The sequence below is a fragment of the Chaetodon trifascialis genome (assembly GCF_039877785.1).
Source record: "Chaetodon trifascialis isolate fChaTrf1 chromosome 24 unlocalized genomic scaffold, fChaTrf1.hap1 SUPER_24_unloc_1, whole genome shotgun sequence".
NCBI lineage: Eukaryota > Metazoa > Chordata > Actinopteri > Chaetodontiformes > Chaetodontidae > Chaetodon > Chaetodon trifascialis.
In genome coordinates, this window is record NW_027255838.1 from 861,035 (window position 1) to 874,539 (window position 13,505).

A 13,505-nucleotide genomic window follows, 5' to 3' on the forward strand; every position below is an offset into this window, starting at 1 on the left:
AAACCACATTCAAGATATTAACGCCATGATTCATGACAACAAGCTAGTTAACGTTGTTACCTGTAACATTAGCTAATTTACTTAACAGTTAGCTCGCCAAACAGTTTGAAAACATCATCATTCTGAGTTAGAGAATGAACACAAACATTGCGTTAGGTTATTAATTTCCAGAAAATAACAGGGAAATGTTTTCTTACCTGATATCTCCAGGATAACAGTTATAACCATGAAGTTCACTGACAGCTGACCAAACAGATCCGCCTGACTCTTACTCTGTGTACGTACTCCAGCTTTTTGTTCTCCGTTTAAATTCCACATCTAAGATTTGCTCAACATAAAAAAAGGCAAGCAGATGTAGAATAATCCAGGTAATAATCCAGGTAATGCATTACTAGCGGTCCACTAGTCAGGACATGCGCTTGCTGAGGTGCGCATGTTACTGGCTTAGTAACAAAGTCATCCATTGACGACTTTTTCAGCACTGTAACGTAGCGATAGAAAACATTAGCGTTACCACATTTCCTATTCAAGCACGACATCACCGTTATAACATTGTAGCAAACACATATGTGTGGTAAGGCTAATTAAATCGTCGTCGTTAGTGTTAACGTTTACATCTGTCAGTATAAGTAAGTAGCTCAGTGTTTACGTTAATGTTAGTGGCTAACTAGCCAGTTAGCTTAACGAGACGACTGTCCCTCTTGCCTTGCAGATTTTGCATTGCACATGCTTGTCTTTTGTTTTGTGAATGCTCCCAAACTTTAGAGCTTCGTTGCCAGGTAGACATGATACTGGTCTGGCATAACTTCCGGTAACATGAAGGCTGACGCCAATTACCATTACTGTGCATGTGCATCAAGGACAGACAGGCAGACAAGGCAGCGGAAGGTACAGCGGCAGTTTTGCGTGAAAAACAAAGCTTCAAAAAATAAACGACGCGTGGACTACTAACTTAGCCGTCAACGATTTTGATAGTTGACGTAGTCATGACTAATCGACTAATCGTTAGCTTAGCTTGGCATAAAAGCTGGAGATGGGTAAACAGCCAGCCTGAATCTTTCCAAACTTCTCCTCACTACTCACCAAGTTGTTGATTGGAGACCCAACACTGATCCGTGCTCGTCGTCTGCCACCATCAAAAAGTACGCCATTCACCGTTGAAATGCTGAAACTAATAATAACTAAACTGGGTTTGTCTCTGCTTTTAAAGCCGGTGCGTGGAATGTTGTGACCTCACAACATTCCGAGTACCACATCTTCAAAGAGATCAAAGCCAAAGCAGCAGATTAAAAAAAAAAAAAAAAAAGATTTCATGCTTAATTGATGATCGATCTTTTATAGATTTAGGCCTATTTTATTTAGGATATTTATTGTTGTTTTATCGTCAAATTGTTATGGAGAAATAAACCCGGTTTTATTTCTCCATATCAACCAACTAACTCCATATTATCTCGCTTAATATGCCAATTGCATAATTTAGCGAATTTGCAAGTCCAGTCAGTTGTCTGCTACAACCCTCCTCTTGTTCATCTGTTTTCAACTTTTCAATCAGTGGATTGGTGGATTATTATATTACATCTTACGATGTGTGTATTTGTGTATAGTCACATCTGTCGGGGCGCGGTGCCACCGACACGAGAGGAGAGACGCCGGGTCCGAGCCTCTGTTCAGCAGCTTTGCTTTTTAGCCCGGAGCCTCCACTCTTCATGGAACAACTTACAAGTCAATTGTCATTACAATTAGTCCCAAGCAGTTTAATGATGGTAAAAATGAAACATAGGCTGAGGTAAATAATCTGCATTTCCTCTTTTCTGCGCTCCTCTGACCAGATGGCGTCCATAGCGGTGTCTTGGCAACGGTCTGTTCAGAAATAACAATAAAACACAAACGCATCACATTATGAAAGTGCTTGTGATTGTTTTTGGTTAAAGAGAGGGGGACAGCAGAGCTACTCTGGCAGCTCAGGTGAGCCAGGTGGAGAGCGGAGGCGTCCTTTATTTTCTGCTTTTATTTTTTATAAAGGGCACCATCCTTACAGGTGAAGCCGAAGCACACAGACGTTCCGCTTTTCTGGGTTCTTATTGGATTCAGAATGAATACAATCCCATCTTTAATGATATGTAGGCTATACAGCCTGGTCTACATTCAATAAACTACAGCAGATTAACGTGATCGCGGAGCAGAGAGTCATCATCTGGACTCCGTACCCACGGTCAGTAGGCTATTAGTAGGTAAGAACAACAACAATCAAACAGCAGCAACAACCATTATTCGTTGCATTATTACATTTGTGGGAAGTTATTACAACATTGAAAGTTGAAGATTTTCACTTCCCCACAAACGTAATAAATCTCTACAAACGTAACAGTTATTACATTTGTGGGAAATCGCGTGTTACGTTTGTAGCAGGCAGCGGCTGTTACGTTTGTGGAAAATGTTTTACGTTTGCAGGATTATTACATTAAAAGCTGCAAATTTTTATAACGTTGGTGGTTTATTACGTTTGTGGGCATTATTACATTGGCGGGTGTTACAGGGATGATGACTCATGAATGAGGGAGAGGGAAAGAGAAATAATAGACATGGTTGATTGATCTGATTATCACTGTTTTCCAGACAGTGCTGAATAAAGAAGGCCTGTGAACTTGAAAAAAAAAGACATCATCCAAGACTTTTTTTTTTTTATTTTTATGCCGGCTGGACCAAAGCGAAAGGGGTTGGTGTTTAACGATGTGATGGGGCCGCTGATCGACTGTCTGGTATTATGGGCTGGTCAGACCAATATTTCAAATAAATAAAAAGTGGCCGACTATCGGCCCAAATAGCACGTCGGCCCACCGGGAAAATGCCCGCTATGCCAGATGGTCAGTCCGTCCCTGGCTAAGACGCTACATTAATGATCCATTAATGTCAGGAAGCACGGAACAAATCGCGTCTAAGACGCAACATTTAATTGTCAATTAAAGGACGATTCCGTATTTTACGGGACGGGTGGCAACCCTACCTATAATTGAGCTTGAACAGCCAATTGTGCGGAGAGATTGCTGCCCCATACAAAATAAAACAAATATAGAACAGAAATATGTCAGCTAAGACGCGACATTAATGATCCGTTAATGTCAGGAAGCACCCAACAAGCCATAGCTTCGATGAGCCACAGACGAACGGAGTTCGATTCACCTGATCTAATAAGCAATTGATGAAACACTGAAAAAACACTTTAAAAACCTTCTCATGGTCAATTTTTTAAGCCGAATTACTCAACAGAGCCTACTGATTACTTTCCCAGATCGAAAACACGCGGACCGACGCAGATTTTGGAGAAAAAGCGAGATGACTTTAAATTAGTGGATTTTTGACTGGGGTTCGGCGAGCCCCGCAGCGTCCCGTCGGAGTCCTCACTTCGGGACGAAAGCGACTGCCACACTGTCAAAAACAGTTATATTTCTCCGTAGATTTTACAAATAGATCATAAACTATCACTGAGTTTTAGGCGTGTTATTCAAATGTGTACTTTTTCCATAATGAGTCTTACCTGGACACAGTTTCATGCAAACGATGTCCTCGTGCGCCTGAGGTGAACGGCAGAGTCCCGTGATCTTGCTGGGCAGGTGGAGGTCTGCTATCCTGCACGTTCACATACAAGCAGATTGACTGTCTGTGTACATGTATGAAAGAAGATTCACCGACCGGTATCGAGGAACACTTTGAAGTCAAATTTCAGGTTTCTGCGTGAGCTCAGAGTTCCTCGTGCGCAAATAATCGACTGTGACGTAGACAGGCTTCAGTAGTTTACGTATTGACTGAATCATGCTCTCCTATCTCTGCTCTCTGTGTGAGCTAGACGTTGAAAATACGTTTTACTTTCAATGTTATATAGACATCATTAAAATACGTTTTCAGGACGTCATAAAGGTTACAGGCGTCACTAAACTAAGTTTTCAAACAAAATTGTTTAATATCATGAAGACCTCATTGAAGGCGTCACAATGAACATTATTGCGTCTTGGACATTGTTATTTACTCATTGCAATACGTTTTAGACAATTATTGGACAATTATTATTTTTTTTTTTTGCAGGGTTTACTAGTAAGAACATCTTATCAAAGTTGTATACTTCACCTGTTCAAGCTTTCTACATTGTATAACAGCTTCTTTACACTCTGCTCGTTGCATTTCATGGTAGACCGTATCTGATGCAACATTCTACATGGATTTTCCACAGCACACATGATTTCTGACATAACTGTTTTTAATATGACCTGTAACAAACCAGTAATACAAAAACATGACAAAAAACAGTTTTATACGAAGAAAACTAGAAAAACACTGAACTTTCTGAACACACACACACACACACACACACACACACACACACACACACACACACACACACACACACACAGTAACACTCTTTCCCACTCACAAGCTCACTCTCACAACTAACAAGCAAAACTTTTGTAACAACATGAATGTATATGAAAATATGAAACACTGAACTCACACTAACACCAAAACACACACACACACACACACACACACACACACACACACACACACACACACACACACACACACACACACACACACACACACAATAACACTCTTTCCCACTCACAAGCTCACTCTCACAACAAACAAGCAAAACTTTTGTAACAACATGAATGTATATGAAAATATAAAACACTGAACTCGCACTAACACCAAAAAAACAAACACACACACACACACACACACACACACACACACACACACACACACACACACACACACACACACACACACACACACACACACACAAAACAGCAAATACATACATATGAAACCAACAAACACTGGACATTTTGTTTAAAAAAACAATCAAACCATCAGGCTTAAAGCCCAAAGTGCTTCTGTTAGCTAACATTTATATTAACAACCTTAAATGACAATGAAAACACAGCAAATCCTCATATTTAAGACCATCAAAGCCACAAAAAATGTTCACTTTGTATAAAGAAAATAACTGAAACCATTCGGCTTTAAGCCAAAAGTGCTTGATCAGTTCGGAAAAGCAGGCAAGGGAAGCAAAATAAATGTTGCGGCGATCTGCCTGGAGGTGTGGCTGTGCGCACTGCACCTGACGGCAGTGGACAGCAGAGCAAACGTGTCGGCGGGCGCACGCTGTGCGCGCACCTCCATGCCGCCCCTCAACAGGTGAGAACAATTGAGGTAATCAGCAGCACGCGCCAGGAACTTGAGCAGTATCAGTGGCAAACCAAACGGCTCAGCAGCAGCAGGAAAACAAGGACAAAGAAGGAACCTACGGATGAGAAACGCATGGGAAAGGGACTGGAAGAAAAAAAAGAGGCTGCCGGTGAGCTCACACATCTCACTGGACTCTTCAGTGTGTTTTGACTGCGCTGCTGAAGACACGTTTGAATTGTCGGACACTGCTGCTGAGAACGTGTAAATTGTACTGCCTGCTTGATTAAGTTAGTATTATTATTATTTGTGTGAGTAAAAGAAAAAATGCAGCTTAAGTGCAATTTGTGTTATTTTTGATTACCTGTTTATTTGAATTCACGGGAAGAAAACTGTTAAAAAATAACAAAGTAAAATCTGTTTAATTTGTGTAAAATCCATATAAAATAATTTGGCTAAAATGAGTTAATTTAAAACATTGTTTAAAAATGTAGGGCTAAATTTCTGTTTACTTAAAACCTGATTAAGTTTGTGTTTAATTAATGATTATATTGATATAAAACATGCTTACTTTACTCAGTTGTAAAATATATGTATTTATATTTGTTTGTTTTTTAAAGGTTTTTCACCTTGCCTCCTCTTCACTACTTAAATAAAAAATAAAGAAGAAAATGAGTGAAATCCTGTCGCACATCCAGTCCTTCCTTTTCAAGTGTGGGGAACCATAGCGTTAAAGACACTTGACAGGTATGAATGATCACAGTTGGCCAGAAATGTTTGACAGTAATTACATGTTGATTAGTGTTAGAACTCACTCATTTTCTTTGTATTGCAGACACAATCGGCTGCTGTTTTGTGCTGTTTTGTGCTGTTTTAGCTGCTTCGTTTTGTTTTTTTATGTCTTTTAATTATGACCTTTTAGTGAAATTGTTATTAAAATTGTCTTTTAGCCTGAACCAGCTGGTTTAGTGTAGTTTTAGTGGTTTCTTTAACGTTTTCTTTCTGGTCCTTGCAGTGCAGTGGTTGCTGGCTAGCGGTGGAGGCTCGGCACTCTGGGTGGTTCCCTGCACCGGGTTGTTGTAGTGATCAGGGCACTGGGACACGATAGTCTGCACCTGTTTGCTGTGAGTTCACGAGTGGTGGGTAAGAGCACTCCTGGGACACTTCCTTTGGTAGTTTGCCTCCCCCCTTGCTAGCTTCCACTCACCCCCCCTCCCCTTTTTAATCATTTACTGGAAGTGTGTTCAGTAAAGTTATTCAAAGAATAAATTGTAATAAATTTTCATACATTCTTCCATAACTTGGACTTGCATTTATTGCCGATTTCTAATCCTTTCTCTTTCCCTCCACAGACACTTCCAGTTTAATAGTATTATTATTTTTTGTTTGTTTAAACAATTAATAAATAGATCTTGATTTGCTTTTGAACCACGTCTCTGTCTCGTAGTGTTTGAACCTGTGTTTGCCTTATTGCTTAGAATTGGGTAAAACTCCTTGGGTGAAAGTCCCGAGGTGGCGTTGTCTGGCTTGCAATTGGTGTTATCCTGTTATAACCCTCGGATAATATCAGCGAACCACCCCACCACACTGCCACACTTGAAATCCCCTTTATTACGCAATTGATCCAGAAGAACCTTTCGGTCTTTTGAGTTCACTGGAAAACTGAAGGCATATGCTCCATCCTTGATCTCCATGTGTTTTCTCTCCAAATGCCTTGCTATCTTTGATTGTGGCTTTCTACAGTAAAGACAGTAGTGCCTTTTGTCCCATGATCTTTTGCCATCCTCCCTTTTTGTGCAGGTTTTTATAGTCAAAGTTTTCACTTTATTTTTGTTCATCTTTTCGTATTTTTTTTTCTTTTTATGTTAGTTTTGGGGTTTTTTTGTTTTCTTATGTTGCACTGGTCTTTATCATCGGATGATTCCTCAAACAAAGGTGTGTCCAGCATTTTCAAATCCGCTTCACTTGACGAAGATTCAGCCTGAGATGGGCTGTACACCGAGTCTGATCCAGTCATGTAAGTTCTGGGGTTTTTGTGTTTTTTAATGTTGCACTTGCCTGTCAGCTGATCTTCGTCTTCTCTCAAATCTCCATCTCGACCTTCATGAGCTTCATCATCGGATGATTCCTCAGATGATGGTTTGCACAGGATTCTCAACTCCTCATCACTAGACGATGATTCATCCTGAGCTGGGCTGTACTCTGGGTCTGATCCAGTCTGGTTTGAAAATTCCAAGGCATCACTCTCTGACTCCTCACGGATATTGTCCAACTGAAAGCAAAAAGCATATGTCAGAGGAAAAGTGGTGTTCAGGTAAGACTCATTACGGAAAAAGTACACATTTGAATAACACGCCTAAAACTTAGTGATAGTTTATGATCTATTTGTAAAATCTACGTAGAAATTTAACTGTTTTTGACAGTGTGGCAGTCGCTTTCGTCCCGAAGTGAGGACTCCGACGGGACGCTGCGGGGCTCGCCGAACCCCAGTCAAAAATCCACAAATTTAAAGTCATCTCGCTTTTTCTCCAAAATCTGCGTCGGTCCGCGTGTTTTCGATCTGGGAAAGTAATCAGTAGGCTCTGTTGAGTAATTCGGCTTAAAAAATGACCATGAGAAGGTTTTTAAAGTGTTTTTTCAGTGCTTCATCAATTGCTTATTAGATCAGGTGAATCGAACTCCGTTCGTCTGTGGCTCATCGAAGCTATGGCTTGTTGGGTGCTTCCTGACATTAACGGATCATTAATGTCGCGTCTTAGCTGACATATTTCTGTTCTATATTTGTTTTATTTTGTATGGGGCAGCAATCTGTCCACACAATTGGCTGTTCAAGCTCAATTATAGGACCGAAGTGAAATTGGTTTCACATTCGACATTCGCTCGTTTTTTTTTTTCTGTTTGAGCGTTAATAGCGTTTTGGAAACTGCACCGATTTCATCCAGGTTGGTATCATTTTGTAGATATAAGTAAGCCAGACATTTCACAGGTATCATCAACCCTCCAAGCTCAGTGAGTGCGGCGAAAACTCTAAGGAATAGCGCTGCATGTCCTTCTGAATACCTCGCTGCTGCTGTGGAGCTTAGGGACCGTCAGCAAGTTTTTCCCGTCAAGCCAGCTTTTTCAGGGATTTGATCCCAGAGACTCCATTCCACTTTTCCTCAGCTTGCAAGGTCAGTACTCATCTTTCACAAGCACTATCTCCAAGAAAATCATGTTAAAAAAATATTAAAAACTCAAGTATGTACTGTACCTCATTTATTACTGTTTACTGGTTTTATTTTGAAATAGCTCAAAGGGATTAGATCCCAGAGACTCCATTCCACTTCTCCTGTGTTCCTTAGGTCAATGTGTAACTTTCACAAGCATTATCTCCCAGAAATTAATGTGAAAACACTTGTTGAAAACACTACTGTACCTCATTTATTACCAATTATTGGTTTTATTTTGAAATAGATCTATGGGATTTGATCCCAGAGACTCCATTCCACTTCTCCTGTGTTTCTTAGGTCACTGTTCATCTTTCACAAGCATCATCTCCAAAAAAAATCATGTAAAAAAATTAATAAAAACTCAAGTATGTTCTGTACCTCACTTATTACCAATTATTGGTTTTATTTTGAAATAGCTCCATGGGATTTGAACCCAGAGACTCCATTCCACTTCTCCTGTGTTCCTTAGGTCACTGTTCATCTTTCACAAGCATTATCTCCCAGAAATTAATGTGAAAACACTTGTTGAAAACACTACTGTACCTCATTTATTCCCAATTATTGGTTTTATTTTGAAATAGCTCCATGGGATTTGAACCCAGAGACTCCATTCCACTTCTCCTGTGTTTCTTGGGTCAGTATTCATCTTTCACAAGCATAATCTCCAAGAAAATTTGTTTAAAAAGTTATTAGACATACAGGTATCTACTGTATCTCATTTATCGCTAATTCCTGGTTTTATTTTGAAATAGCTCCATGGGATTTGATCCCAGAGACTCCATTCCACTTCTCATGTGTTCCTTAGGTCACTGTTCATCTTTCACAAGCATTACATCCCAGAAAATCATGTGAAAACTGTATGAGAAACAGTAAGTATCCAACATTTATGTAGATTCCTCTGTCTTACTGTATTTAGAAATATATCTCTGGAATTTAGACCTACAAACAGAGTTCTCTTTCTCTTCTGTTTGTTGGGTCAATATTTATCTTTCACAATCATAACCTCTCAGAAATTGATGAGGAAAAAATATTACTTATTATCCACTGAAAATTACACATGAACATTTACTGGTTTCATTTTGAAAACGCTCCAATGTATCAATATCAATCTCCTCAACTGTTTCCAAGGTGAACATCAATCTGGCAGATCCAGCATCATCCTGAGAAAAGATTCCATAAATAACTTGTATTCAAGAGTTATATCAACAAATCAGTCAATGGACAGTATTTATTGATTTATCTTTGTCATCTTTTAATTGTCATTCTTGTTCATTTTTCGTTCGTCATTTTTGTCATGCAAGTTAGCAAAGATGTGGCTGACGATGCTTTGTCCTCCTCCTCCCACTGCTCATCTGTCATTGCCACACAACTTGGGTGGAACCATCGCCTGCATCTTGTACATTCAATCTGAAATACATTTTTAAAATCACATATCCTACAGTATTACATTATTTTATCTTCAATGTATTGTATATTACTCACCCATTTTGTGGTTTTGTCCTTTCCCTTTGGATACTCCATGCCACAACTGGAGCAATGCTCCCTTTCCCTGAAGACTGAAATGTTTTACTTTTAGAAATGATCACACAGCTAATTCAAGTATCATGAAAGTTAAGTCCTTTTTTTCATCAGCATTTTGAAATGACATGAACCCCACGTCAGCCACCTTGTAATCAAATTGAATAATTTCTTGTGACTGGATACAGTATAGGTCATTGATCAGAAGAAGTCTACAAACCAGAGCTCTCCAGAATGTTTTCAGCCATTTTTACTCTAAGGTCTTTGAGGCCTCTCCGCGTGACTGGTACGTTTATATTCTGGGGGACAAGAGGGAAAGCCTCCACCACGTCTTCAGCCATCTGTGTTGTTATTAAAATACAGAGCACACTGTAAATTTAACCTTTTGCACGATATTGTGAAGATTGTCATGTAAAGACAACAATAAATCATTTTTACCCCCTCACCCATATTCAGACAATTGATCCATGGATTAAAAGCTCACCTTCATGACAAAAACACCACAGCTGAACCCATCTGTTTGGATGCTGTGGTTTATTGTGGCTGGCTGCCACTTCACACCCACCCAGTCAGTCTTCTGATGCAGGTGTTTTCTCATGTTAAAGTACTGCCTGTAATGATGATCAAACTTAACACAAATGCAGCCTTTTTGATATAGTGTCATATTTTGCATATACAGATATCTTTTTTTTCCCTAAATAAATAAATAAACAAATGCCCAATTATGCACACAGTTGTCTGTTATGAGGAACTAACAATAATATGCACAATAGAAACAGGCTCACAACCTTGCAGGAAGTTCACCACCATGTCCAACTGTGCTGAGGCTTCGAAGTGTGTGTTGAGTTATCCAGGATGAATTCCATGAAGTGCATATCGAGGCGTGTGTTGATGACGTATGGGGTGATGTGACAAGATGCCTGCCACACTGCGCTTCCGCAGAGAGGCAGGAGAGCAGTACCAGTAGGCAAGTGTAGGTGAGTGCAGGTGATTGTATGCTCATGTGTGGTCATGTCTGTGTATGTTCATGTATGCAGGGCCAGAGTCTTTACCAGAAGACGCCATGAAGACAAGACAAAGTGACTTTTCCAGGTGAGTTATATCTGTGGTGAGTGAGAACGTGGCGAACTGCATGGCAGCCACCACGACCACGACTTGCGCCACATGTGCTTCAACGCCCAACGCGCATTCCAGAAACCCTGCAGTATGTGTCCGTGTGTGATGCGTGTTGGTGTAAAAATGTTTCTTTAAGTCTGTTCTCGCTCCCACACAGATCACATCATGATGCCCGTCGTAAGAGACAGAAGAGGAGAGGTGAGAAGGGGAGAAAGAGTTCACCATCTCACAGGTGTTACATATATATTTAATGCCCATTTGAATTACATAACCCTAAACTTCCCGAAAACGTGACGCTGCTTCATCTGAGTCTTTGTCCTCATTCTGTGCCATAGGATCAATGACGTAGACATTTTGGTTTGTCTTGTGCAGATACTAAAAAGGAAAGGTTATGTGCCAATACAAATTTTCTGTTCCATTATCATTAAATTTGAGTCAGAGATTAGGCATTTTTTTCCTAACACTTTTAATTTCCAGTGGTTGAGTCCAACGTTTACAGCCCCAATCACTGCATCGTAGTTGTCAAAGTCAACCTTTTAGAGTTAGAGCAAACACAAGTAATTTAATGGTAATGATTCATGTTTAAGTTATACTAAGCCATATAATATGTTTTTATTCAGCAAATAAACAATATATACCTTTCACAATGAGTGGTTCCTCATGGCAGTCCCTTCTCCAAACACTATTACTCCTGCTGAGTATGTTAGGTTCTGTTGTGTTTTGGGTTCTGGTTTGTTGTTTTTTGTTGTTCTCCCTCCCTCTTTCTGTTTCTCCCCTCTTTGCAGTGCATGTGTGTGGCATGGGGGCGTGGCTGGTCCTGGCTCTCTGGCAGTTGATGAGGCACACCTGACTCCAATTCATTCATCATCTCCTCCATAAATACCCGGCAGTTTCACTACTCCAGTGTCAGATTATTCCGACACGTTCGATAGAGCTTCCTAGCTGTTTGGTACTCTTTGTGAGATTATTCCTCGAGACTTTCTCTTTCGCTGCACGTAAGATTTCCTTTGTACTTTGTTAACTTTGTTTTTTCTTTCTCGTTTTTTCCACAGTACCTTGGTTGCCTCATCGTGCTGTCAGAGAGCCGGCCTGCCCTAAAGTCTTTTGTTTTTTGTCTCTGTTGATTTAATAAACTTTGTTATCTTTTTGCAAAACCCTTTTTTGTCTCTGTGTCTGCGTTCGGGGTCCAGTCTTTAGTGACCGGTGTAGCAGAGTGATGGTTTAGGAGGAATATTCTTTTCCCCAAATCATTTTTGTTTAAGATTGCTCTGAGGTAGCATTCGATTGTCTGAAAAAGAAGTCTTTCTGTAATTGATTTCTCTGTTAACTTCAGGAAATTTTTGAATAAAAAGGTGATTTATATTAGGTAGTACTTACCTCCCCCAACAGCCACATGTGTGGTGCAAGAGAATTCATTTCAGACTGACGAAGAATGCAGAGGTTTGTCTTGTCAGGTGAATCAATGACAGCAACAACTAATTCACTGTCCCTTTTGCGCCACATTTCCTTCTGTTGGTAAAGATTCATTCAAATTATTATCAAAGCATGAAGCATACCATCTTTTCCTTCACGTGGACTAATCATTTTGCAGCCATGGGTCTGCGTCTATTCACAACCTTAACTGATGATGCTTCCGAAAACAGAAAGTTAAGAGCCCAGTTTTGACAAACAATAGTGATGGGGTAGCATAACAGAAGCAATCTTTGTCTTTGGGTGCAATAGTATACATATTTAAAAAAAAAATTGCTGGGTGAATTGATTTGTCATTCATCATCATGTGTATTTCACTAGAATGTTGATGCTGATATGATGCTAAACATTTCTGCAACAGAAATGAAACAGACTAGGGGCCCGTTTCACAAAGCAGGTTTAGTGAAAACTCTGAGTTTGTTAGTCTGAAATGAAGGAAACTCGGAGTTTTCCGTTTCACAAAGGGAGGTAACTCAAACCAGAGGAGGAGGGGTAACAGGAAAGCCCTCCGCAGTGCCAGGGCAGCCTATTACTCTGCACTAATAGAGGAAAATAAGAACAATCCCAGGTTTCTCTTCAGCACTGTAGCCAGGCTGACAGAGAGCCATAATTCTTGTGAACCATGTATTCCTTTAGCTCTGAACAGTAATGACTTCATGAGCTTCTTTAATGATAAAATTCTATCTATTAGAGACAGAATTCATCGGCTCCTGCCGTCAACAGGTACTGTTTTGTCTTCAAACGCAGAAATCGTAGAAACTGTTACTCAGTCTGTCGCAGTTTTAGACTGTTTTACTCCTGTTGACCTTCACCAACTAATTTCAATAATTTCATCATCAAAATCATCTACCTGTATTTTAGATCCTATCCCGACTAAGCTGTTTAAAGAAGTATTACCTCTAATTGACTCTTCAGTTTTAGACATGATCAATCTCTCTTTATCAACAGGCTACGTACCACAGTCCTTTAAAGTAGCTGTGATAAAACCGCTACTGAAAAAGCCTACTC

General features: G+C 39.9%; 1 protein-coding gene across 1 annotated transcript in view; it reads left to right on the plus strand.

The window, feature by feature from the left end:
• The window catches only part of LOC139328098 (NLR family CARD domain-containing protein 3-like), a 387,375-nt gene that overhangs the window by 152,586 nt on the left and 221,284 nt on the right, over positions 1-13,505 (plus strand). The window lies entirely within an intron of this gene.